Source organism: Bison bison, unplaced genomic scaffold (genome assembly GCF_000754665.1).
Source record: "Bison bison bison isolate TAMUID 2011002044 unplaced genomic scaffold, Bison_UMD1.0 scf7180017864245, whole genome shotgun sequence".
In the NCBI taxonomy this organism is placed as follows: Eukaryota; Metazoa; Chordata; class Mammalia; order Artiodactyla; family Bovidae; genus Bison; species Bison bison.
In genome coordinates, this window is record NW_011494817.1 from 2,201,218 (window position 1) to 2,226,392 (window position 25,175).

The 25,175-nt window shown below is 38.0% G+C and overlaps 1 long non-coding RNA gene across 2 annotated transcripts in view; it reads right to left on the minus strand.

Annotated features, from left to right (window-relative positions):
• Positions 1-828: 828 nt before the first annotated feature.
• Positions 829-25,175, minus strand: part of LOC104993809 — a 37,921-nt gene continuing 13,574 nt past the window's right edge. Inside the window, exons 6-7 of one of the 2 annotated variants that reach the window (XR_825880.1) lie at positions 6,358-8,854; positions 829-2,860 (exon numbers count right to left, since the gene is read on the minus strand). This is a non-coding gene — a long non-coding RNA (uncharacterized LOC104993809). Of the gene's footprint in view, positions 2,861-5,218; positions 8,855-25,175 lie in introns of those variants that run through there. The other variant, XR_825879.1, reaches the window with a different exon arrangement.

Sequence of the window (25,175 nt, forward strand, 5' to 3'; positions counted from 1 at the left end):
TAGAAAGCCATGGCTCGTTAACACCACCTGAATATTACTCTCGGTAAAATAACCACACATTCTGGTTTTGCTTTTGGCACATTTCTGAAAATATGGAATAAAACTTTGTGCTGCATGGTACCCTGCTATAATTCAGGTTGATGTGGAACCCTCCAGGGACCTCAAATCCCAGCACCTGCTCCTCCACCTCAAGTAAATCAGATGTTGCCATTACTGCTATGATTTATTCCAGGCCTGAGTGCCTTATTCTCCTCTTCTTATATAGTGGAAAGTTTCTTGGCTGACAGGACCTGTTTCCTCACCAGAAATTGAACCTAGGCCATGACAGTGAGAGCTCAGAATCCTAACCATTCACTAGGCCACCAGGGAACTCCCAGGCGAGCCTGATCTGAAGGGAAGTGTCGGAAACCTCACTTATTAGTCTCTGTGAGGGAGTTTGCTGTGCTGAATCCCTCCTGTGACTGTGGGCAGCAGAGGACTGTCTATTCCACATGGTGAGGTCATCCATGTATGTATGGTTGTGGCGCAGGAAGGGGTATGCTGATTCTAAGCAATAAACAACATCTTTCAAACTTTCAATATAAATTTCCAAAGACTCACGTGGCCTACGGAAAAGGAAAAAACTGGAGTCTGGAATGGCTTTTTCTTAGGAACGGTTGACCTTTGAGGACATGGCCATTGAATTCCCTCAGGAGTGGGAATGCCTGGACTCTGCTTAGAGGGCCTTGTACAGGGGTGTGATGGCAGAGACCTGTAGGAACCTGATCTCTGTGGAGATCTTCTGATGGCAAATAGAAATTGTCAATAATCAAATATGAAAACTCATCATTAGAATTCATAATGAACATATTATATTTTATTAATTTTTCTGAAGAAGAAATATACATAGTTTCAACATCTTAAAATTATATAAATATTTCAGTGTTTTAATGAGCATAATTATGAGCTTGGAGAATAATGCCAAAACACAAAGAAACCAAAAATAAAATCCAAACCCCAAACCCAGCATAGTAAGTTTAGAGGCTAGAATTCCATAATTCCCAATTATACATCCTGCTGAACTGAAAGTTACAAGAGCGGTGAGAAGCTTGGAATTATACTACATTCAAAATCTTTCAAAGAACATTTCTTAAATATCACTCGTTTAATATCTTCACAAGTAATACTACTAGTGTGATCATTTGGTCTTTCATAGGACGAAAAAAGACTAACATATTCAAAATCCTGGAAAAAAATTCTTGATTATTACTGCCAAAGGCATGAAATTCATTTATAATGAAAGGAATTTTAGGAATATTTACCCAACCTTTATTTGCTTACCAAAACAATGAAGGTTTTCTACAATGTACCATAATTCTACAACAATAAACTTACATATATAAATAAGTGTATTTTTTCCCAATTGTTTAAGTATTGAATCTGACATAGTGCTTCTTCTCCAGCACTGTATAAAATCACACTTCCATTTAGCTCAACAAGAACCAAGTGCCTAGAATTCTGAGCATCTCACATTGTGATAAGTGAACTATGTTTTCTCCAATTGTGAACCTGCCACTACTGAATGCTTATTAATGAAAGTTGAAAAGTATCATTACACATTATTGTAGAATGTCATTTCATATAGGCAATTTTTCCTTAAATCCATCATAAAAATATTCTCTCACATACATATGCATATACATAATTTAAATACAAATATCTACAAAGCTTTGATGAAAATATATAATACGGTGTCTTTGTTAAGAGTAAGAAAAAAGATAATTTTATTTCCATCCAGGAAAAAATAGCTACAATGCAGGTGCTTTGTATAATTATTGCTACAAAGCTTTTTTAGAATTATTTCTAGTTCTAAGATTAAGGCCTTGTTTTAATTCACTAGGATGTCTCAAAAGCACCTGATTTTTCTCCATCAAACCTTAAATAAGCAGGTAACTTGTATCACCCTCCAACAATTCCTAGTTCAACTCTCATAGATAAATACAGCTATCTCCAGCCACATTGTGCCTGATCTAAAATACTCAAGAGGAATTCAGAAGGCAGTTATACAGGACAAAAAGGTGGCTTTTTTTATAGAAATCTCAGGAGAGAGAGATAGTGGTGCCGATTTGCTTGTGGGTACTTCTCTACTTGCCCAGAAAATATAAATTCTTTTAGTTAACAATGGCTGTGACTCAGAAAAGCCTGTGTTTTTACATAGAGAAGTGTTTTGACTGTACTATCAAAACACCTGTTAAGGAAGATTTGCCCGGAATGTATCCTTCTTCACCACCCTCTCCTCCTCTCCTCCGCGTGCTTGCCATAGTACATCCTTGTGCGTTTAGTAGAGGTAGATATCATTTCTATTTTTATGCACGTGGTCGAATACTTTTCAGGGCTAAAGGCTACAAGTATTCTGATTTCTAACCCAGGATCCTGTTCACTCTACACACTGGAGGTGGCTGAATAAAATGATAAAATTAGCACACTCCCAGGGAAGAACAGAACTGCTGCCAATTATTCCCACTTTTTTAAAGTGATGTTTACTTTTCCCAACTCTGAACTTAAATTTTAATGAAAAGAACAAGACCATAAAGACACTTTTCTCCTAATGCCATCAGGTGAGCAAATATTGGCTACCTTTAAATAAGAATATAACTGTACCTAGTGGGTACCCAGGTATGTGAGTCACGATGCCAAGCTGACTCAAGAGCTGCTATTTTCTTGAACTGCATAGTCTCTGGGGGGGTTGCAGCTTAAACTGTGTAGCACATCTAATCACTGAACCTGGCGTTCAACCCAGGTCAGGTTCCAGCCCGCGTGTCATAAGGGATTTTGCATACCTGAAGGCTCAGCTTCCCAGGTGTTGCTAGTGGTAAAGAACCCACCTGCCGATGCCGGAGACTTAAGAAACACAGGTTAGATCCCAGAGTCAGGAAGATCCCCCAGAAGAGGGCATGGCAATCCACTTTAGTATTCTTGACTGGCGAATCCTCATGCACAGAAGGGCCTTGTGGGCTCCTGTCCATGGGGTCACAAAGAGTCAGACACAACTGAAGCAACTTAGCACGCAAGGCTCAGCTGGAGAGCTGAGTATATATAGCAGCCAATCCACTGGCTAAGGAGAAAGTGGTTAAATATTCCAAGGTATCCACTCCAGCTGAGCCCTATACACACACACACACACACACACACACACATATATGGGCTTCCTGGTGGCTCAGATGGTAAAGACTCCGCCAGCAGTGCCAGAGACCTGGGTTTGATCCCTGGGTTGGGGAGATCCCCTGGAGAAGGGCATGGCAACCCACTCCAGTGTTCCTGCCTGGAGAATCCCCATGGAGAGAGGAGCCTGGCAGGCTACAGTCTATGGGATCACACAGAGTCGGACACGACTGAGAGAATTGTGCATATATATATATATACACACACACACACACTGTGCTGTATGTATACAGTAGGCAAGCTTGCCTCCCGTATTATTCCTTGGGGATATTTCTCACCACTAAAATGAATTTTATAGTTATCCTAAAATGATAACTATCTTTAGATGAATGTGCTGATGTAGGTGAACAGATACACCGTTGATAAAGCAGAACGTCTTTCTCAGCATCTGCCTTTTTAGGAAGATGTCACTCTCTGGGTAGAAGGAGAAGTGCTGGGAAATATGACCTTGCAGTGACAGAATGTCAGTGCGCAGCACGGGCAGCTGAAGCAGAGTGTGGCAGCCTCCCTTTATTGCCACATTTACTAAAGCATTTATGTGGTGCTGGTCCTCATCAAAATATCGGGGTTGTCTCCAGGTCAACTGGCAGCTCATCAAAGCTCTAATTCTTATAGAAGTCAAATAGAAATCTGATCAAAAGTAAAGTGTCTACAAAAATTCAAGTAACAATGATAATGAGAAGATTCCTAAAGAGGAACCAAAGACAATATTCTTTACATTTTTCCAAACCAGAGTAATAGCTAGTTTTGTCACACATTTGAGCATCTATGCTATGAAAAAAAAAAAAAAAGCATTAATGTGTCCTGATCTGTTAAACAGCTTTTCTTTCTTTGATTCCCCTTTTCTCCCTTCCAGTTTTGCTCCTATGAGGCATTTCCTGCCCTTACCAATTCTTAAATTACCGTATTAAGACTCTGCATTAAGACTACTGGGTATTTTGCACCAGTGTAAAATACAATAAAAATCTATTTTTAGATTCTATAAACAAGAACATCAAACTTTTGTATAGGAGAAAATAAAAATTCTGTGTATTAGCTTCAGAAACATTATTGGTGTCTGTTCTAAAACAATGCTGCTTAACTCTGCTAATTTTAAATGATTCACATGACCTTTTTTTCTCTTTTCCCTTATTGGACACTTCTTTGCTAAGTATTGGAAGTCTGCTTTTTTTCTTTGGAAAACCTCATCTAGCTAGCTTTTGCAACTCTGTCCTTTGAGAATACTACGGAATGAAATAAAGAAGTTGGGGTAATGGAGGGGAGATTTAGACAAGGAAAAAGAGTTTTCATTGTTCTGTGGTAGTAGAACTAAATGTCCATCTTACTATGCTTGATTTCATTTATTTCCTGTCTCAGGAGTTTACAAAAAACTGACTGTCTTCTCCTGAACAAGAAGTGTGTTATGGTCATGTGAATAGAGAGCCAAAGTCATTTGTTTTAATATCAACATTTCCCTGGGTGGTTAGAAAGCTGTTGAAGTTATGACTTTGGTCTATGACTCTAAATTTAAAATTACAATATTAGCATTTCTTAGAAACTATACTGCTACATATTTCTCCATAAACTCCTGGAAAACATAATCTCTTTACCACCACTGACACATTTTAAAACTGCTATCTGGAAATAGGTTCTAATCAGCAAAACATATAAGACTGAGTAAGAAATTAGAAAAGACATAGGGGGAAAGACTGATTTTCTTTATCTGAATGTGGAATTAACACTCATACATTATTTTCCACCTAGCACTAGAGTTTACGGGGAGGTTCAAGCCAACAGATGTGACTTATTAGATGTATTTGTCACACGGAGGGGGAAAGCCCCTTTCAGTAGCAGAGATGACTAAAGTTTAGTCTGTGACAAACTCAATGGATGACTTGAAGCAAGTTTTCATCTCCCTGTGGGCCTCAGATTCTTCAACTGCACAATCAGAGTAGTTCCAGCTTCAGCACTTTGGTGTTCAGTTGCTCAGTCGTGTCTGACTTTTTGTGACCCCATGGACTGCAGCACGCCAGGCTTTCCTGTCCTTCACTCTCTCCCAGAGTTTGCTCAAACTCATGTCCATTGAGTCAGTGATGCCATCCAACCATCTCATCACTTTATGTTTCTACTATTAAAGTATCCTGGATAACACAAGAAAAGGAATCTGCTTATCGGAGAAGCACTTTAAAATGTGTCTCATGGGGTGTTTAGAAAAATTACTCTTCCACTGAGTTTACCATCCTTAAAGAAAAGAAACACATCTTTTTTACTTAAATTTTTTTCTTATTAGTATAATATTCTTTATCACCAACTTGATCTATTGATGACAATCCTGGCCCATTTACTTCCAGCAAGCCTCTTTAATGATGACTTATAATTTAAATCCATTACGTGATGTTAATGCTTCAAACAAACTCTGATTTGGGGGTTATGAGTAACATGGATACATTGACTAAATCAATTCAGCCTATGCTTTGTTTACACTACTTTATTTCTTTGTTTTAAATGTTTATACCATCACAATGCCTGAGTGGTGTTTAAAGTCACTAAATTAAAAAAAAAAATAACACTATCAATCATCTAAACTTTAACTTGAATTTAAAAAAACAAAGACAAAATGAAAAAACACCCCAAAAGACAAAAACAGCAAGCTCTAAATGTATGTGAGTGGGGTCTGTGTGTATGTGTGTGAATCTGAGTTTACTATTATAAAATTGATATGTAAAAATCACAAAATCCCTTACACAAAACAGGAGATCCAAAAAAGATTAAAAACTGAATGGTAAATTCCACTGGATTCTTGGTCTGGGGGAATATAAAGAGAATTTCCTTTCCTTTGTCTACATAGTTCATTTCTTAGAACAATCCTATAAAAAAATTGATAGTTTCCTCCAAAAAAATCAGAGAACTGAAAGGTATAGGTTAAACAATTAACAATTATAAAGATGATCCTCTGTTTGTGTGTGTGCTCAGTAGCTGAGTCACGTCCAACTTATTGCTACCCTGGCAATAGCCTGCTACCGCCAGGCTGCTCTTTCATGGCCTTCTCCAGCTGGGAATACCGGACTGGGTTGCCGTGATCTCCTCCAGGGGATCTTCCTGACCCAGGGATCAAAGTCGTGTCTTCTGTGTCTCCTGTGTCCCCTGCATTGCAGGTGGATTCTTAACCCATTGAACCCCGTAAAACCCTTATTTTGTTCAGAGGTTCTCAAAAAGGAGTCACTGCTTTTGGAGATTGTGGGCCTGCCAAAATTAAATGTAATATTTTGTAAGTGTGTCACAATATTCATTTTAATCAAGTTCTCAAAAATATACATTACTAAAAAGACTAATAACTACAGGTCTGGTCCAAATGAGACATCTTCATCCCAGAGTGAAGAGCAATTTTCCGTAGTCACACCATTAGCCAGGGACATTAACAGCCCCAGGACTGAAATGCCTACGGTTACACTGCTGCACACTCAACGTTATGCCATCTCGTGAAAAAACTCTGCCTGCTTTATCTTTTGCCAACCTAAAGTAAGCTGACAGAGATTTTAAGGATACCATTTCAATTCTAACATTTATTGTTATTAAAATTACTTTTTAAAGATCAGTCTGATAAGAATTAGCCCCAGAAAAAGAATTCCTCAAAACAAAACAAAGCTCTCATACACACAGGACGAAGTCCTAGCTTCATTCCTACTTACAGAAGCAAAAATTACCTATGTCTAACACTCAGCGTTTGAACATCCACTGGAATAAATAAAATAGGCAAAGAGTTTCATCTAGTATAGCAGACCTACTTGGAAAGATCATTCTTCTTCCGCCAGTTTTACTGAAATGAGATTTATTAACATAATCACATAAATAAATTATAATTAGTAAAGAATGTTGCATGTAAGCCTGTACTAACTCTTTTCTTTTTACCAGTTTTCTCCTGTTATGTGTTTTTATGAAAATTATTTTTATTTGAGAAAGTATTGCCAAGATGTACTGGTTATTAAATATGCCTTCAGAGCTAAATCTGCAGGAACATTGCACTTTTCCCATATCTTTTTCTGACTCACTTTCCTTCCAGAGAGAACAAGAAAGAGTTCCAAGGAGAGGAAGAAATAGCTGTAATATGTTTATGGGCATTTAATGCTCGGTGGTTTAGCGTGCTTGATTGTTATTGGTGAGTCAGAGCAAAAAGATGACAGTAGAATCTATCATGTTATGTTATCTCACGGAAAATTTTAACAAAGGCAAGACAAGCTATGTTGCTGATTTCAGCAATGTGCTATATTTCATAGCAAGTCTACAAAAGAAAACTACTAAATTGTAAAAATGCCTTAATTCTTAAGGTAGTGAAATATATTTTCTGAGCTGAGAATATAATGGACAGGGAGCATAAGCTGATAGGATCACACAGCACAGTCCCTACAGTGACTTTAAACTCAGTAATTCTGTATCAAGACCCAGAATGCCAGACAGTGCAACACTAATATTCTTGATTCAGAACTTAAATTTCCATAACTGATTAAGTATTTCCTCTTGTATAAAGAGTAAAATACAGGTTTCCTATTCAAGGAAGTGACCACACTTTGTCTCCATTATAAACCAATGTGTGAAAAAAAGAGAAAAAATTTATATCTCAGTGACCACTGGCAGACACAATACCCTTTGGTCTTCAAAATGCAGACTAAGAGACTAAAACCTAAAGATAAACTACACTGGGGAAAAAAGGAAATAATAATGGAGGTCAAAATGCTGAAAAAGGAAAAAAAATTATCAGTCTGTAAGTCCCTTTATAATTTACATTAATGACATTTCCTCATTAAAATGCAATAGTACAGATTAAATAAATTGGGAATGGAAAGGAGTGATTAAATCATCGTGTCTAACACATGCCAAGGGAGGACAGGAACAAAGATGAAAGAAAAATATTAAAAAAATCAATAGATATTATATCAATAGATACTATATCAGCATCTGCAAAAGGTTCATTGAGCATAAAGCCTACAGATATCAAGTATTAGCATCAGTAGTGAGCAAGCGGCACAGAGTACCCATATCAACTCAGAATCCTGTGCTGTATTTTCAGACACCTAGTATGTTGGCCTGGAGCTGTTCTAAATCAATGCTTCTCTGTTTATACTCATGTAGAAAATGTAATCTGAGTTTCAATGCATTTTTAATTTTGTTCAATCTTGCAGTTGTTCAACCAAAAACAATTTAAAAGAGAACCAAGGCTATCAGCCTCACAATGAGCAAGTGCAACTCCTCACTAGGGAGTTCTTGAATCTGCCATAAAAATCAACAGTGTGCACCTAATAGTTTTCTTTTAATCTGAGCAGTGAAAAGTGAATAATCACATCAGATATCCTTCAGGGCCTCTTTGGTTTCCAGATTAAATGTGTAATGTGACCTGTCATCCTGCCACATTCTCTCTGCATTTCCATTTTAAATAATCATAAATAAGAAAACCTTGCTACTGTTTGGCATGACACAGCTGTTTGATTCAGCTGCATTTCAAAGCTTTAGAAATTGCACTCATTCCTTCTTTAGAGTCCTTGTTCATCTCAGAGGTTTTCAACTGAAAGATTCTTTATTGTACTCAAATCTTGTCCCATAGGAATTGTTTCGATTACTCAGCTTATGAAGAGTCTTAGAAATCGAATTGGGTCCACAGCAAAAAACACCAACTGTTTTCCTGGAAAGACAAAGAGAGAAAATGGAAAATCAGATGGAAAATCAGGCAGAACATGACAAGTATGTTTCAGTAGTGTGTTTAAAGTGTTAATAAAGTTAATTTCTTGATGTATACATCTTTGTATTCAAATAATTTCCCAACCACTGTATTACCAAATTTAAGAGAAGATATTTTATTTACCTCATGCTTTCTATGCTAGAAATCAAGATAATTCAAAAAATATAACACATATTTGTTAATTATCAGAGAGACTGAGCAGTCTGCATGTCACTGATGAGAGAAGAAATCAAGTCAAGAGCAGCAACTGATAGATGTCAACTGCCTCACATGTGACATATGAACAGATTCCCATCCACCCTGGACCATATCAGTTCTTCTCATACTTGATGCTTTGCAGACAATTTTCTTCTCTAAAGATCTCATGGATTTTTACCAGACGTGGTGAATAAGACAAAAGACAAGGAAGCTATTACCCATTTGGAAGAATAATTTTAAGTGACTAATTTATGTCCACATTAAAACAAAAAGAATATTAATCTGGATACGTTTTCTTTTATTTATGTTCCACAATAATTGTAACAAATGCCAAGCAGGTTTTATTATTCACCAATATTTCAGTAGACAAATTATACATATTCCTAACAAATAGAATAAATACATTCTATGAAATGACTACTATTTCACATTGATTTTCTTCAAAGTTTGTTGATCTGTATTGAATTCTTCCTAAGATATCAGAATGATTAATGATTCTAATCACAGCTTGGACAAATACAGTATGTATTCATTATCTGAGAATAATTGTTGCTGAACAGAAAAATAATCCATTTAAATGGGTACCTAAATTTATAATAAATACTGAAAATATAGGCTTATTGAAAACTTTTAACCTTGAAAAATGAAACAAAGAACCACAAAATAAATTTCTACTTGCACCCATGATGGAGTAATAGGGACTAGATTTACCCTCTTCCATTTAAAAAATAGGACAAAACAAAGAATATATAAAACTATTATTTCTAGATACGGGCCAACAGGCAGCACAGAACTGTTCATCCCTAAGAAAAATGAAAAAAATAAGGTGAGCACAAAAATTGTCTCTACTTGTTGCCTGAAGGTGATTTAAAAGATGAAGCACAAGAGGGGTGGAAGGCAGGGAGCTCAAGAGGGAGAGGATATATACATAATTGTGACTGATTTGCACTGATGTACAGCAGATACCACCACAACATTGTAAAGCAATTATCCTCCAATTAAAAAAAATTAAAAATAATGTAACAAATGATTTAAAAAAGAAGCTGAAGCTCATAAGAGGGAAACCCATGCAGAGACTGGTGGTCTTACTGAGTTAAAGAGAAAGGAATGGAGTTCATGAAGACTAAAGCAGCTATACGGAAAGTGAGGTGACATCAAAAGAAAGAAGCTCTGGAGATCTGCAGGGAAGTATCTTGAAGTCTTTGGCTGAGTGCTAATCTCCTTGTGAAGCTGGGCAAAGAACTACTAGGAAGAAGCCGGCCAAAAAATTCTGAGTTTATATAAGGTTATCAACAATTCATATTACCACAAGCTAAAATGGAAATACCTACATATAATATATTGGCAATGGATAGGAGACTTTAAAAGGTATTACCTTATTTGCAAAGGGTAGGCAGGATTTGCTAAAATTAGCCTTAGACTGGGCTTCCCTGGTGGCTCAGAGGGTAAACTGTCTGCCTGCAATGTGGGAGACTTGGGTTTGATCCCTGGGTTGGGAAGATCCCCTGCAGAAGGAAATGGCAAGCCATTGCAATGTTCTTGCCTGGAGAATCCCATGGACGGAGCAGCCTGGTAGGCTACAGTCCATGACTGAGTGACTTCACCTACTCACCTTACTTTCAGCCTTAGACTGCAGGGCACTCTGGCCTCATACTGTGTGTGCAAGTGTGCTCAGTTGCATCCAACTCTGCAACCCGGTGGACTGTAGTCCACGATGCTCCTCTGTCCATTGGATTTACCAGGCAAGAGTACTGGAGTGGGTTGCCATTTCCTCCTCCAGGGGATCTTCCTGACATTACTAACATAGCTTAAAAGCCAGCTCTGGAAAGATCAAACTAAAGCCAAGTAACAAAACTGTATGCCAGAAACAAGTGCAACAGTATTGAAAAGAATAAATAAATTTTGGCATTAGACATCTAAAAGTACAAAATTGTTGTTGTTGAGTCACTCACTTGTGTCCTGCTCTTTGTGACCCCATTAACTGCAGCATACCAGGCTTCCCTGTCCTTCACTATCTCACAGAGTTTGTTCAAACTCATGTCCATTGAGTCAGTAATGACATCAAACCATCTCATCCACTGTTGCCCCCTTCTCTTTGCCTCAATCTTTCCTAGCATCAATGTCTTTTCCAGTGAGCTGGCTCTTCGCATCATGTGGCCAAAGTTTTGGAGCTTCAACTTCAGCAAGTCCTTCCAATGACTATTTAGGGTTGGTTTCCTTTAGGACTGAGTGGTTTGATTCCTTGCTAGTCAAGGGACTCTCAAGAGTCTTCTCCAGCATCACAGTTTGAGCATAAATTCTTCAGTGCTCAGCTATTTTTATTATTCAGATCTCACATCCATACATGACTACTGGAAAAAACATAGCTTTGACTGTACAGACCTTTGTAGGCAAAGTAATGTCTCTGCTTTTTAATACACAGTTTAGGCTTGCCATTGCTTTTCTTCTAAGGAGCAAATGTCTTTTAATTTCTTGGCTGCAGTCACCAACTGTGGTGATTCTGGAGCTCAAGAAAATAAAATCTGTTATTGTCTAGTTTTCCCCCACCTATTTGCCATTAAGGGATGGGACTGGAGGCCATGATCTTCATTTTTTGAATGTTGAGTTTTATCCAGCTCTTTCACTCTCCTCTTTCACACTCATCAAGAGGCTGTTTAGCTCCTCTTTGCTGTCTGCCATTAGAGTGATATCATCTGCATATCTGAGGTTGTTGATATTTCTCCCTGCAATCCTGATTCCAGTTTGTGAGTCATTCCTCCCAAATCAAAAAATTACCAGAAATGTATGTAACAAGAAATTATGAATTGTAACTAAGTGTTAGGGGTTGAATCTTGCCCCTCCCCCAAATTCACAGATTGAAACTCTAACCTTCAGTACCCAGACAGAGTACAGAGTGTGGCTATATTGGGATGTAGGGCCTTTAAAGACATAATTAAGCTAGAATGATGTTATTAGGGTGAACCTTATTGCAATCTGAGTAGGGTCCTTATGAGAGAAGGCATTAAAGATACACTAGAGATGCACATACACAGATAAAAGAATGACCATGTGAAGAGACAGCAGGAGGGTGGTCCTCTGCAATGCAAGGAGGGTCTCAGAGGAAATCAACCCTTGTTTTTGTTGTTCAGTTGCTTAGTCACGTCTGACTCTTTGGGATTCTACGTACTGCAGCACGCCAGGCCTCCCTGTCCCTCACCATCTCCTGGAGCCTGCCGAAACTCATGTCCATTGAGTCAATGATGCCATCAAACCATGTCATCCTCCATCGTCCCCTTCTCCTTCTGCCTTCAATCTTTCCCAGCATCAGGGTCTTTTCCAACGAGTCAGCTCTTCGCATTGGGAGGCCAAAGTATTGAAGCTTCAGCTTCAGCATCAGTCCTTCCAATGAACATTCAGGCCTGATTTCCTTTACAATTGACTGGTTGGATCTCCTTGCAGTCCAAGGGACCCTCAAGAGTCTTCTCCAACACCACAATTCAAAAGCAGCAATTCTTTGGTGTTCAGCCTTCTTTATGGTCCAGCTCTCACATCCATACATGACTACTGGAAAAACCATAGCTTTGACTACACGGACCTTTGTTGGCAAAGCAATGTCTCTGTTTTTTAATACGCTATGTTTCTCACAGCTTTTCTTTCAAGGAGCAAGTGTCTTTTAATTTCTTGTCTGCAGGAACCATCTGCAGTGATTTTGGAGCCCCCCAAAATAAAGTCTGTCACTGTTTCCTGCTATTACCTTAAATTTCAGTTCCCAGAATGGTGAGAACGTAAACTTATTTAATCCATCAACCCTGTGGAATTTTACTATGGAAGGCCTAGCAAACTAATAAAGAAGAAAAGATCAGTCAAAAATGATCAGGACAAAAATGACAGAAATGATGGAATTACCAGATATGGTCATTGAAACAGTGATGAGAAACATGCTTCATATGTTTAAGGTTAAGCATCAGCTTGATGAGAAAGGAAAAAGATTTTTTAAAGGCCTAAATGGAAATTCTAGAGAGAAAATGTAAATTTAAAATGATAAATATACTATGGGTTACCTAATGGGTTAACAGAAGAATATGCACTGAAGAAGAAAAGATAAGCAAACCTGAAGATATAGCAGCAGAATCTATCCAAATGGATGCACAGAAAGAACAAAAATGAGCAGAAAAGTACATGGAGCCTCAAGGTCAAAAGGGACAATAGCAGGCAATCTTTCATATGTTATCAGAGTCTCAAGACAAGTAAGACAGAAAGGAAAGAAAAAATGAAGAAATAATTGCCAACATTTTTGCAAATTTGATAAAACAAACAAATCCAATGATCTAATGAACCCTAAGGAGAGACATTACTTTGCCAACAAAGGTCCGTCTAGTCAAGGCTATGGTTTTCCCTGTGGTCATGTATGGATGTGAGAGTTGGACTGTGAAGAAGACTGAGCGCTGAAGAATTGGTGCTTTTGAACTGTGGTGTTGGAGAAGACTCTTGAGAGTCCCTTGGACTGCAAGGAGATCCAACCAGCCCATTCTAAAGATCAGTCCTGGGGGTTCTTTGGAAAGACTGATGCTAAAGCTGAAACTCCAGTACTCTGGCCACCTCATGCGAAGAGTTGAGTCATTGGAAAAGACTCTGATGCTGGGAGGGATTGGGGGCAGGAGGAGAAGGGGACGACAGAGGATGAGATGGCTGGATGGCATCACTGACTCGATGGACGTGAGTCTGAGTGAACTCCGGGAGTTGGTGATGGACAGGGAGGCCTGGCGTGCTGGGATTCATGGGGTCACAAAAAGTCGGACACGACTGAGTGACTGAACTGAACTGAACTGAAGGAGGATATCCACATACACACAACATTATAGGCAACAAATGAAACTCTGAAAATCAGTTACCAAGAGAACAACATGAAAGCAGCTGGCAGAGGTAGGGGTGGAGACACATTTACAAATAATAAGTAGAAGGTGAAGGAGATGAAGGATAGACTTCTTGTCACAAACTGTGTTAAGTCAGAGGCAATGAAGTGAAATCTTCAAAGTGCTAAAAGACCAAATAAGGTCAACTATTCTATCTCAAGCAAATTCTATACCAAACAAAAATATTGTAATTTTCAAGATTAAAGACATACAAACTTTTCTAACAGAAGGTAAGGGAATTTATCACCAGTGAATTAGCCCTTTAAGGTATATAAATGGAATTCATCAGAAATCATATAGAAATGTAAATCTATAGCAGAAAGAAACACAAGATTGTAAATCAACTACACTCCAATAAAAATAAATTTAAAAACTGAAATGTAATCAAAAACCATTGTAGGTATGACATTTTAGAGTAAATATATTATGAAATAAAACAATTTGTATGCAGCTAGAAAAAAAAGAAATGTAAATCTACCCAAAGCTATGAAGGACACCATAAATGGTGAATCTGTAAATAAGTATACTGAATATTTTGTCTAATTTTTAATCTCTTTAAAATATAATTGATATTTAAAACAAAAGTAGTAATGAATTATGGCGTTTATAGTACATGTAGAAAAAGATGAATAAGAACAAAAGCCAAAGAGATGTAGAGGGATGGAAGTGCATGAGGTGGGATAATATTGTTTGAAATACACTATGATAAGCTAATGTTATACAATATAAAGCTATAGAAATGCTTCTCCAATATCAACTTCATTAGCATCACCTAAGATAATTCACAGACCACAGATAGCAAGGCCCTATTCCTAGATGCTCTGATTCAGCAGATCTTGGATCTTTAATAATTTGTTTTTCCAACAAGTTTCCAAGGTATGTTGTTCAAGGATTACAACTTGGGAAAAAATTCCTTAGGAAAGTAACTAAAGTCAAACAGAGAAGTAAGGCTAGTGTGCCACTACAGGAGAAAAAAATGGAATCATAAAAAAGTACTAAATTGAAAAGAAAGTAAAGAAAGGAGGAAAGAACAAATGAGATAAATAGAAAGCAAAGGTAAACTGCTGGAAAGTCAAAGTTGCTCACTCATGTCCCACTCTTTGCAACCCCATACAGTCCATGGAATTCTCCAGGCCAGAATACTGGAATGGGTAGCCATGCCCTTCTCCAGGGGATCTTCCCAACCTAGGAATTGAAGCAGGGTCTCCTGCACTGCAGGTGGATTCTTTACCAGCTGAGCTACCTGGGAAGCCCTGACTATAACTCAATTCATGGAAGCCAGAATACTCAAAGAGGAAAAGACAGTCTCTTCAATACACAGTGTTGGGAAGACTGGAAACTCACATGTAAAAGAATGGAATTGCACCCTATTTCATACTACCCCAAAAGTTAACTCTCAAGAAATTAAAGACTTGACTCCAGGACCTTCAGTTCAATCACTCAGTCGTGTCCGACTCTCCAACCCCATGGACTGCAGCACGCCAGGCCTCCCTGTCCATCACCAACTCCCGGAGCCTACACAAACTCAGGTCCATCGTGTTGGTGATGCCATCCAAGCATCTCATCCTCTGTCGTTCCCTTGTCCTCCTGCCTTTAATCTTTCCCAGCATCAGGGTCTTTACCAATGAGTCAGCTCTTTGGAGCTGACCAGGTGGCCAAAGTATTGGAGTTTCAACCTCAGCATCAGTCCTTCCAATGAATATTCAGGACTGATTTCCTTTAGGATTGACAGGTTGGATCTCCTTGCAGTCCAAGGGACTCTCAAGAGTCTTCTCCAACACCACAGTTCAAAAGTATCAATTCTTTGGTGCTCAGCTTTCTTTATAGTCGAACTTTCACATCCATACATGACTACTGGAAAAACCATAGCTTTGACTAGATGGACCTTTGTTGGCAAAGTGATGTCTCTGCTTTTTAATATACTGTTTAGGTTGGTCATAGCTTTTCTTTCAAGGAACATGTGTCTTTTAATTTCATGGCTGCAGTCACCATCTGCAGTGATTCTGGAGCACCCCAAAATAAAGGCTCTCACTGTTTCCATTGTTTCCCCATCTATTTGCCATTAAGTGATGGGACCGGATGCCATGATCTTAGTTTTCTGAATGTTGAGTTTTAAGCCAAGTTTTTCACTCTCTTCTTTCACTTTCATCAAGACCTTAAACTATTAGATGTTTGAAGGAACACAGGGGAAAAACTCATTGACAGGGGTATTGGCAATAATTTCTGATACCAAATAATTTCTGGTGAAACTGACAACAAAAATACAAGCAACAAAGCCAAAAATAAACAAGCGGGACAACATTAAATTAAAAAGCTTCTGCACAGTAAAACAAATGACCAACAAAATAAAAAGGCAAGGTAGGGAATGGGAGAACATATTTACAAACTACATGTCTGAAATATATAAAATATAGAAGAAATTCATATAATTTACTAGCAAAAATAAATAATAATAATCATAATCCAATAAGAGGAAATGCTTTTAGCTTTTCACCACTGAGTAAGATATTAGCTGCAGGCTTATCATACAGGGTTAGTATGTTAAATTATGTTCCCTCTTTATCCACTGAAGAGATTTTATCTTTTGAAGAGTATGTTGAATGCTACTGAATTCACTGAATGATGCTGAATTTTGTCAAAAGGTTTTTCTGCATCTATCGAGATGATATGATTTTTATTCTTCAATTTTTTAATGTAGTTTCATGTTGGTTTATGATATACCAACCATACAAGATATAAAGTTATTAAACCATACTTGTATCTCTCAAATAAATCCCACTTGGTGATGGGGTATACTCCTTTTAATGTATTGCTGAATTTGTTTGTGGTGTTTGGAAAACTGTTCAGTTACATGTAAAAAGAATGAAATTAGAGCCACTTCTCAAACCACACACAAAAATCATCTCAGATGAAAGACCTAAATATAAGACTGGAAACCATAAAACTCCTAGAAAAAATACTCAGTACATTCTTTGATATAAATCACAGTAACATGTTTTTGCACGTGAGTCTGAGTGAACTCTGGGAGTTGGTGATGGACAGGGAGGCCTGGCATGCTGTGATTCATGGGGTCGCAAAGAGTCGGACACGCCTGAGTGACTGAACTGAACTGAACATGTTTTTGGATCTGTATCCTAAGGCAAAGGAAACAAGAGTAAAAATAAATGGGGCCATATACTAACAAACACATGAAAAGATCTTCAACGTCACTCATTATCAGAGAAATGCAAATCAAATCCACAATGAGGTACCATCTCACGCCGGTCAGAATGGCTGCTATCAAAAAGTCTACAAAAAATAAATGCTGGAGAGGGTGTGGAGAAAAGGGAACCCTCTTACACTGTTGGTGGGAATGGAAACTAGTACAGCCACTATGGAGAACAGTGTGGAGATTCCTTAAAAAACTGGAAATAGAACTGCCTTATGACCCAGCAATCCCACTGCTGGGCATACACACTGAGGAAACCAGAAGGGAAAGAGACACGTGTACCCCAATATTCACTGCAGCACTGTTTACAAAAGCTAGGACATGGAAGCAACCTAGATGTCCACTGGCAGAAGAATGGATAAGAAAGCTGTGGTACAGATACACAATGGACTATTACTCAGCTATTAAAAAGAATGCATTTGAATCAGTGCTAATGAGATGGATGAAACTGGAGCCTATTACACAGACTGAAGTAAGTCAGAAAGGAAAACACCAAATACAGTATATTAACGCATATATATGCAATTTAGAAAGACGGTAATGATGACCCTATATGCAAGACAGCAAAAGAGACACAGATGTAAAGAACAGGCTTTTGGACACTGTGGGAGAAGGCGAGGGTGGGATGATTTGAGAGAATACCATTGAAACACGTATGTTACCATAGGTGAAACAGATCGCCAGGTCAGGTTCCATGCAGGAGACAGCAGGGCTGGTGCACTGGGACCCTGAGGGGTGGGATGGGGAGGGAGGTGCGTGGAGGGTTCGGGACGGGGGACACTTGTACAGCGATGGCTGATTCATGTCAATGTATGGCAAAAACCACTACAATATTGTAAAGTAATTACTCTACAATCAAAAGAAATTAATTAATTAAAAAAATAAATGGGGCCATATAAAGTTACATGCTCCTGCCCATCAAAGGATACCGTTGACAAAATGAAAAGACAGCCTACTGAATGGGAGAAAATGACTGCAAATGATGTGACTGATAAAAGGTCAATATTTAAAATATATTAACAGCTCATAAAATGTCAAAAAACAAATAACACAATTAAAAAATAGGTAGAAGAACTGAATAGACATTTTTACAAAAGGCAAATGTTGGCCTGGATGTGGAGAAAAGGAAATCTTTGTACACTTCTGAGAATGTAAATTGATATAACCCATATGGAAAATCGTTTGGCGGTTTCTCAAAAAAAATTAAAAATAAAACTGTCATATGATACAACAATCCCTCTACTGTGCATATATTCATAGAAAAGGAAATCACTTGCATTGAAGTGTTATCTGCATCCCTATGTTTATGGCAGTATTATCTAGAACAGTCAAGACACGGAGACAACCTTAGTGTCCACAGATGGATGAGTGGGCAAAGAAAACTGTGATGTGAGGCGATACACACACACACCGAAATAAAATTCAGCTATAAAAAATAAGAAAATCTTACTATTTGCAACAGTATGGATGAAACTTGAGGGCATCATGATGAGTAAAATAAATCAGACAAAGAAAGACAAATACTGTATGATCTCACTCATCTGTGGAATCTAAAAACCCCAAACTGATAGAAAGTGAGTTGGAGGTTGCCAGGGGCAGGTAGGGGAGGTCGGGGTGACTGAAGACAGACAAAGGGTTACAAACTTATCGCTACAAGAGGAGTAGGTTCTAGATGTAAGGGACAGCATGGTGACTATAGTTAGTAATACTACACTGTATGTTTGAAAGCTAGGAAGATAGTAGATCTTACAAGTTCTCGCCACACAAACTTTGTCATTATGTGAGGTGATATGTTAACTAACTTTATTTTGGTAGTCATTTTGCAACAGATAGATATCCAATTGTTACACTGTACACAACTGTATGTCAATTATTTCTCAATAAAGCTGGACAAATGAACAATATTTTAATCCAGAGCCAGAACTACTGAGCTTACATGTTGAAATGACCGAAGCCTGAGCACGCTAGAGCCCATGCTTACAAGAGAAGCCACCGCAAAGAGAAACCCACACACGACTACTGGAGAAAAGCCCACACACAGCCGAAAATGAACAAACAAATGCAGGTTTTAAAAATAAATAACCAGCGGGATAGAATGAAATCACATGAAAAATTTAGAAAAATTTTGATGTATGTAAAGATAAAAATAAGACACATCAAAATTTGTGGTATGTAGCTACAGTGATGTTTAGAGGGAAATTTATAGTACTAAACATTTTTATTATAAAAAGACAAAGATCTAAATCAGTGAGCTATGGTTCCATCTTAAAGTGACTAGTAAAAGAAGAGCTAATTAAGCCCAAAGGAGCAGAAGAAAGAAAATAATAAAAAAAAAAGTATGAAAATAAATTATTACATTGGTAAAATGTAGGTTACCATTAAAACCAGGGCTAGACACAATGGCTTACTTAAAATGAATAAAACTGTACTACCGAAAAAATATAATCATCAAAAAAACAGTAATAGTATAGTTGTCATTAAGATGAAAAGGGAATAAGACATTTTGTCTCATTTTTGACAGTCTCTGTTTGTATACAATTTGTATATAGTCTCTGTCAACACCGCATTATGATGAGAAGATACCATTTGCTTTCTTGGCTTTCATAGGCAAATGTAGATTTAGATTTTCAAATTTTGCAGATTTCCTAAAGGCTTATCTTAAATACTTCACAACAGAAACATTATTTTTAAAGCACCATATATGATTTTTTAAAAAATTTTGTCATCCAATTGTTAAGTATTTAACTCTAGGAGATCTTTGTGTTATTTGGAGGGTTTTCCCATGTCACTTTCACTAACAGTGACATCCTACACCTTTTCAAGATCTACAACTCATCTTTGTAATTCATTTGCACAAATTTTCAATAGGTTACTGCAATCCAACAACCATCTAGAGATTTGCCTACAAAAACTTTGTAGAGATGAGTAGAGACAAACTTAGCTGCCAGCAGACAATGTTGTTTGGGGACAGATGTTGGCAACTAGTTCCATAAGTGTTCAATATATTTGTGAATATTTTCCTATCGTATCAACACTTGTTTTTCCATGCATTATTAAAGCGTATGATCTCATATAATGAAAGTTTATTTACTCCTAGAGATTATTCACTCCTTGTATTACAGATTCAGAAAGTTTGAGTGACATGACTCAGGGACACAGGAGCAAATGTCAGAGACCAAACCTAGGTACACTTAATTTGTTTTATTTTCAAAATACCATTAAGTAGTAAAATATAGATACATCTCAGACATTTCATCCAATCACAGAAGAGTTTTCTCTACTCCAAAGCTCACATAAAGTTAATTATTTATCTCCCCCTTTGCATGATGTGTACATGCAACTAAGTTAAGAAATGACATACATATTTATTATAAACAATAGGAAACTGAATCTCAGGTGTAATAAATTATTTTTAGAAAGACATACAAGGAAGAGACCACTCTCAAACATTTGTGCAAATTTCTATGCCTCTCTTCTCTATTTTTACTTCTTTATATTCTCTCAGGAATTCATGTCAATGAATTAAACCAAAATTTTACATCTAAAATGCAGACTTCTATTTAAATAGTGCCTTTTTCCAGTTAATGAGCCCTTAAGATGTTGATCCATTCTTGTCCTAGTAATGCTACACAAAAATCTTTCAAAAAATAATGCATTTTAAGTGCCTGTCCCAAGCAAAAACACAAAGTTAAAGTGTTGCATTAATACTGTTGCATCAACAGTACGTGGTACACACTTGCTCTTCTCAAACCAGCTTTGTTTTTTTAAGAAAAGGAACAAACAAAGGAACAAACATACAAAATCCCTTGCAATATGAATAGCATAACAAAGCAGAACTCTGCACAACTAACCAAAGAAACCAAAAATCCCAGTGTAATTTCTTGCAAATCACCCTCTACTGTTTTGGGGTTTGGTTTTAGATTTGAGCTGAACGAGCAAAACAAGGAAACAAACTATCCAGGTTTTCAGCACTAGACTATGAAAATAAAGGAATGCTTGTCTGAAGGTGTACATTAAGGCTGTATATTGTCACCCTGCTTATTTAACTTATAGGCAGAGTGCTGCTGCTGCTGCTGCTGCTAAGTCACTTCAGTTGTGTCCGACTCTGTGCGACCCCATAGATGGCAGCCCGCCAGGCTTCCCCGTCCCTGGGATTCTCTAGGGGAGAATACCGTAGTGGGTTACCATTTCCTTTTTACAATGCGTGAAAATGAAAAGTGAAAGTGAAGCCATTCAGTCATGTCCAACTCTTTGCGACCCCATGGACTGCAGACTAGCAGGCTTCTCCATCCATGGGATTTTCTAGGCAAGAGTACTGGAGTGCACAGTACATCTTTTGAAATGCCGGGCTGGATGAAGCATGAGCTGGAATCAAGATTGCTGGGGGAAATATCAATAACCTCAGATATGCAGATGACACCACCCTTATGGCAGAAAGCCAAGAGGACCTAAAAAGCATCTGGATTAAAGTGAAAGAGGAGAGTGAAAGACCTGGCTTAAAACTCAACATTCTAAAAAACAAAGATCATGGCATCTAGTCCCATCTCTTCATGGCAAATAGATGGGGAAACAATGGAAACAGTGACAGACTTTCTTTTCTTGGGTTCCAAAATCACTGCAGATGGTGACTGCAGCCATGAAATTAAAAGACGCTTGCTCCTTGAAAGCAAACCTATGACCAACCTAGACAGAATATTAAAAAGCAGAGACAACACTTTGCTGACAAGGCCCGTCTAATCAAAGTTATGGTTTTTCCAGTAGTCATGTATGCATGTGAGAGTTGGACCATAAAGAAAGCTGAGCACCAAAGAATTGCTGCTTTTCAACTGTGGTGTTGGAGAAGACTCTTGAGAGTCCCTTGGACAGCAAGGAGATCAAAGCAATCAGTTGTAAAGGAAATCAGTCCTGAATATTCATTGGAAGGACTGATGCTGAAGCTGCAACTCCAGTACTTTGGCCACCTGATGCGAAGAGCTGACTCATTGGAAAAGACCCTGCTGCTGGGAAAGATTGAAGGCAGGAGGAGAAGGGGATGACAGAGAATGAGATGGTTGGATGGCATCACCAACTCAGTAGACATGAGTTTAAGCAATCTCTGGGAGTTGGTGATGGACAGGGAAGCTTGGTATGCTGCAGTCCATTGGGCAGCAAAGAGTTGGACACGACTAAGCAATTAAAGTGAACTGAACTGAAATGTCATTAGGGAAGGAGTCTGTGGTACATGGGAAGACTCAGGTGAGTATGAGAAGATTACCTCATCTAAGGTGAGTGATTTTGAGGAAAGAATGGAAAGAATATTACCAAAATGAGTTGACTTTTTTCTTTATCCGATACTTCACCTTTAACTAGAACCCTGTGTATTACAAAGGACCTCTGCTTTCTAAAAATGCTTTCATCATTCAGTTCAGTTCAGTTCAGTCGCTCACCGTATCTGTCTCTTTGCGACTCCATGAATCGCAGCACGCCAGGCCTCCCTGTTCATCACCAACACCCAGAGTTCACTCAGACTCATGTTCATCGAGTCAGCGATGCCATCCAGCCATCTCATCTTCTGTCGCCCCCTTCTCCTCCCGCCCCCAATCCCTCCCAGCATCAGAGTCTTTTCCAATGAGTCAACTCTTCAAATGAGGTGGCCAAAGTACTGGAGTTTCAGCTTTAGTATCATTCCTTCCAAAGAAATCCCAGGGCTGATCTCCTTCAGAATGGACTGGTTGGATCTCCTTGCAGTCCAAGGGACTCTCAAGAGTCTTCTCCAACACCACAGTTCAAAAGCATCAATTCTTCAGCACTCAGCCTCCTTCACAGTCCAACTCTCACATCCACACATGATCACTGGAAAAACCATAGCCTTGACTAGATGGACCTTAGTTGGCAAAGTAATGTCTCTGATTTTCAATATGCTATCTAGGTTGGTCATAACTTTTCTTCCATGGAGTAAGCATCTTTTAATTTCATGGCTGCAGTCACCATCTGCAGTGATTTTGGAAACCCCCCAGAAAAAATCTGACACTGTTTCCAGTGTTTCCCCATCTATTTCCCATGAAGTCATGGGACCAGATGCCATGATCTTCGTTTTCTGAATGTTGAGCTTTAAGCCAACTTTTTCACTCTCCACTTTCACTTTCATCAAGAGGCTTTTCAGTTCCTCTTCACTTTCTGCCATAAGGGTGGTGTCATCTGCATATCTGAGGTTATTGACATTTCTCCCGGAAATCTTGATTCCAGCTTGTGCTTCTTCCACTCCAGCGTTTCTCATGATGTACTCTGCATAGAAGTTAAATAAACAGGGTGACAATATACAGCCTTGACGTACTCCTTTGCCTATTTGGAACCATTCTGTTACTCCATGTCCAGTTCTAACTGTTGCTTCCTGACCTGCATACAGATTTCTCAAGAGGCAGATCAGGTGGTCTGGTATTCCCATCTCTTTCAGAATTTTCCACAGTTTATTGTGATCCACACAGTCAAAGGCTTTGGCATAGTCAAAAGCAGAAATAGATGTTTTTCTGGAACTCTCTTGCTTTTTCAATGATCCAGCAGATGTTGGCCATTTTTTCTCTGGTTCCTCTGCCTTTTCTAAAACCAGCTTGAACATCTGGAAGTTCACAGTTCACGTGTTGCTGAAGCCTGGCTAGGAGAATTTTGAGCATTACTTTACTAGCATGTGAGATGAGTGCAATTGTGTGGTAGTTTGAGCATTCTTTGGCATTGCCTTTCTTTGGGATTGGAATGAAAACTGACCCCTGTCCTGTGGCCACTGCTGAGTTTTCCAAATTTGCTGGCATATTGAGTGCAGCACTTTCACAGCATCATCTGTCAGGATTTGAAATAGCTCAACTGGAATTCCATCACCTCCACTAGCTTTGTTCGTAGTGATGCTTTCTAAGGCCCACTTGACTTCACATCCCAAGATGTCTGGCTCTAGGTCAGTGATCACACCATCGTGATTATCTGGGTCATGAAGATCTTTTTTGTACAGTTCTGTGTATTCTTGACACCTCTTCTTAATATCTTCTGCTTCTCTTAGGCCCATACCATTTCTGTCCTTTATCAAGACCATCTTTGCTTTCATCTTTAACCCACAGTTATTTCACAAAGGGAAGGAAATGTAGAAGTGCTTTCAAACACGGATGCAGTCTGAATTACATGGGTCACTGTTTTCCTTTTTAGATTTTGCTTAAGGGGTTTCAAACCATGATTCCTAAAACAAAGTCTCTGAAGGTGTCGCCAAAACACCATGATGAATCAGAGATTATTTCAATACATTATATTCATCCATAAATTTGTAAACTGTAGTTTAAAAAAAAAAACTTGTCATCTAACAGGCTGCCTCATTCAATTAAAATCAAATATCCTTTTATATTTATCAAATATACCTTTAAAATTATGAATTAATCAACTATATATTAATAATTATAAAAAAATGATCACTGATTCCTTAGAGTCACAGGAAATTTTAAAAATTAAATCTTCAATTTATATACATTCTTATTGCATAAGTATGTTTAGCTTGCCAGTAAAAGTACGATTCGTTAAAGTGCAAAATTATACTGAATTTGGTAAAATTCTGCAGGTTAGACAGGATAGAAGTTTTAGTTCCAGTAGACAAAAGAGTGATATAAAATTTCTAACTGACCATGAAAGTTACAAAAGGCACAAATATATGAGGTTGGTATAGAGAAACTATGATATTTAGATTCCAGCAGATATGTTAAAAGTTTTATTAATTTTAAAATGTCAATATCTGCAATATGTTAGAAATTGCAGCCTTTGGAACTATTTAAAGTTCTGATAAAACTTTTTCAATGCCAACTTTAAAATGTGTGAATGTGTATATGGTTTTCAAAATGCTTTTAGAATTTGTATAGATCATTGCCCTGTACATCATGAGAAACACTGGACTGGAAAAAACAGAAGCTGGAATCAAGATTACCTTGAGAAATATCAATAACCTCAGATATGCAGA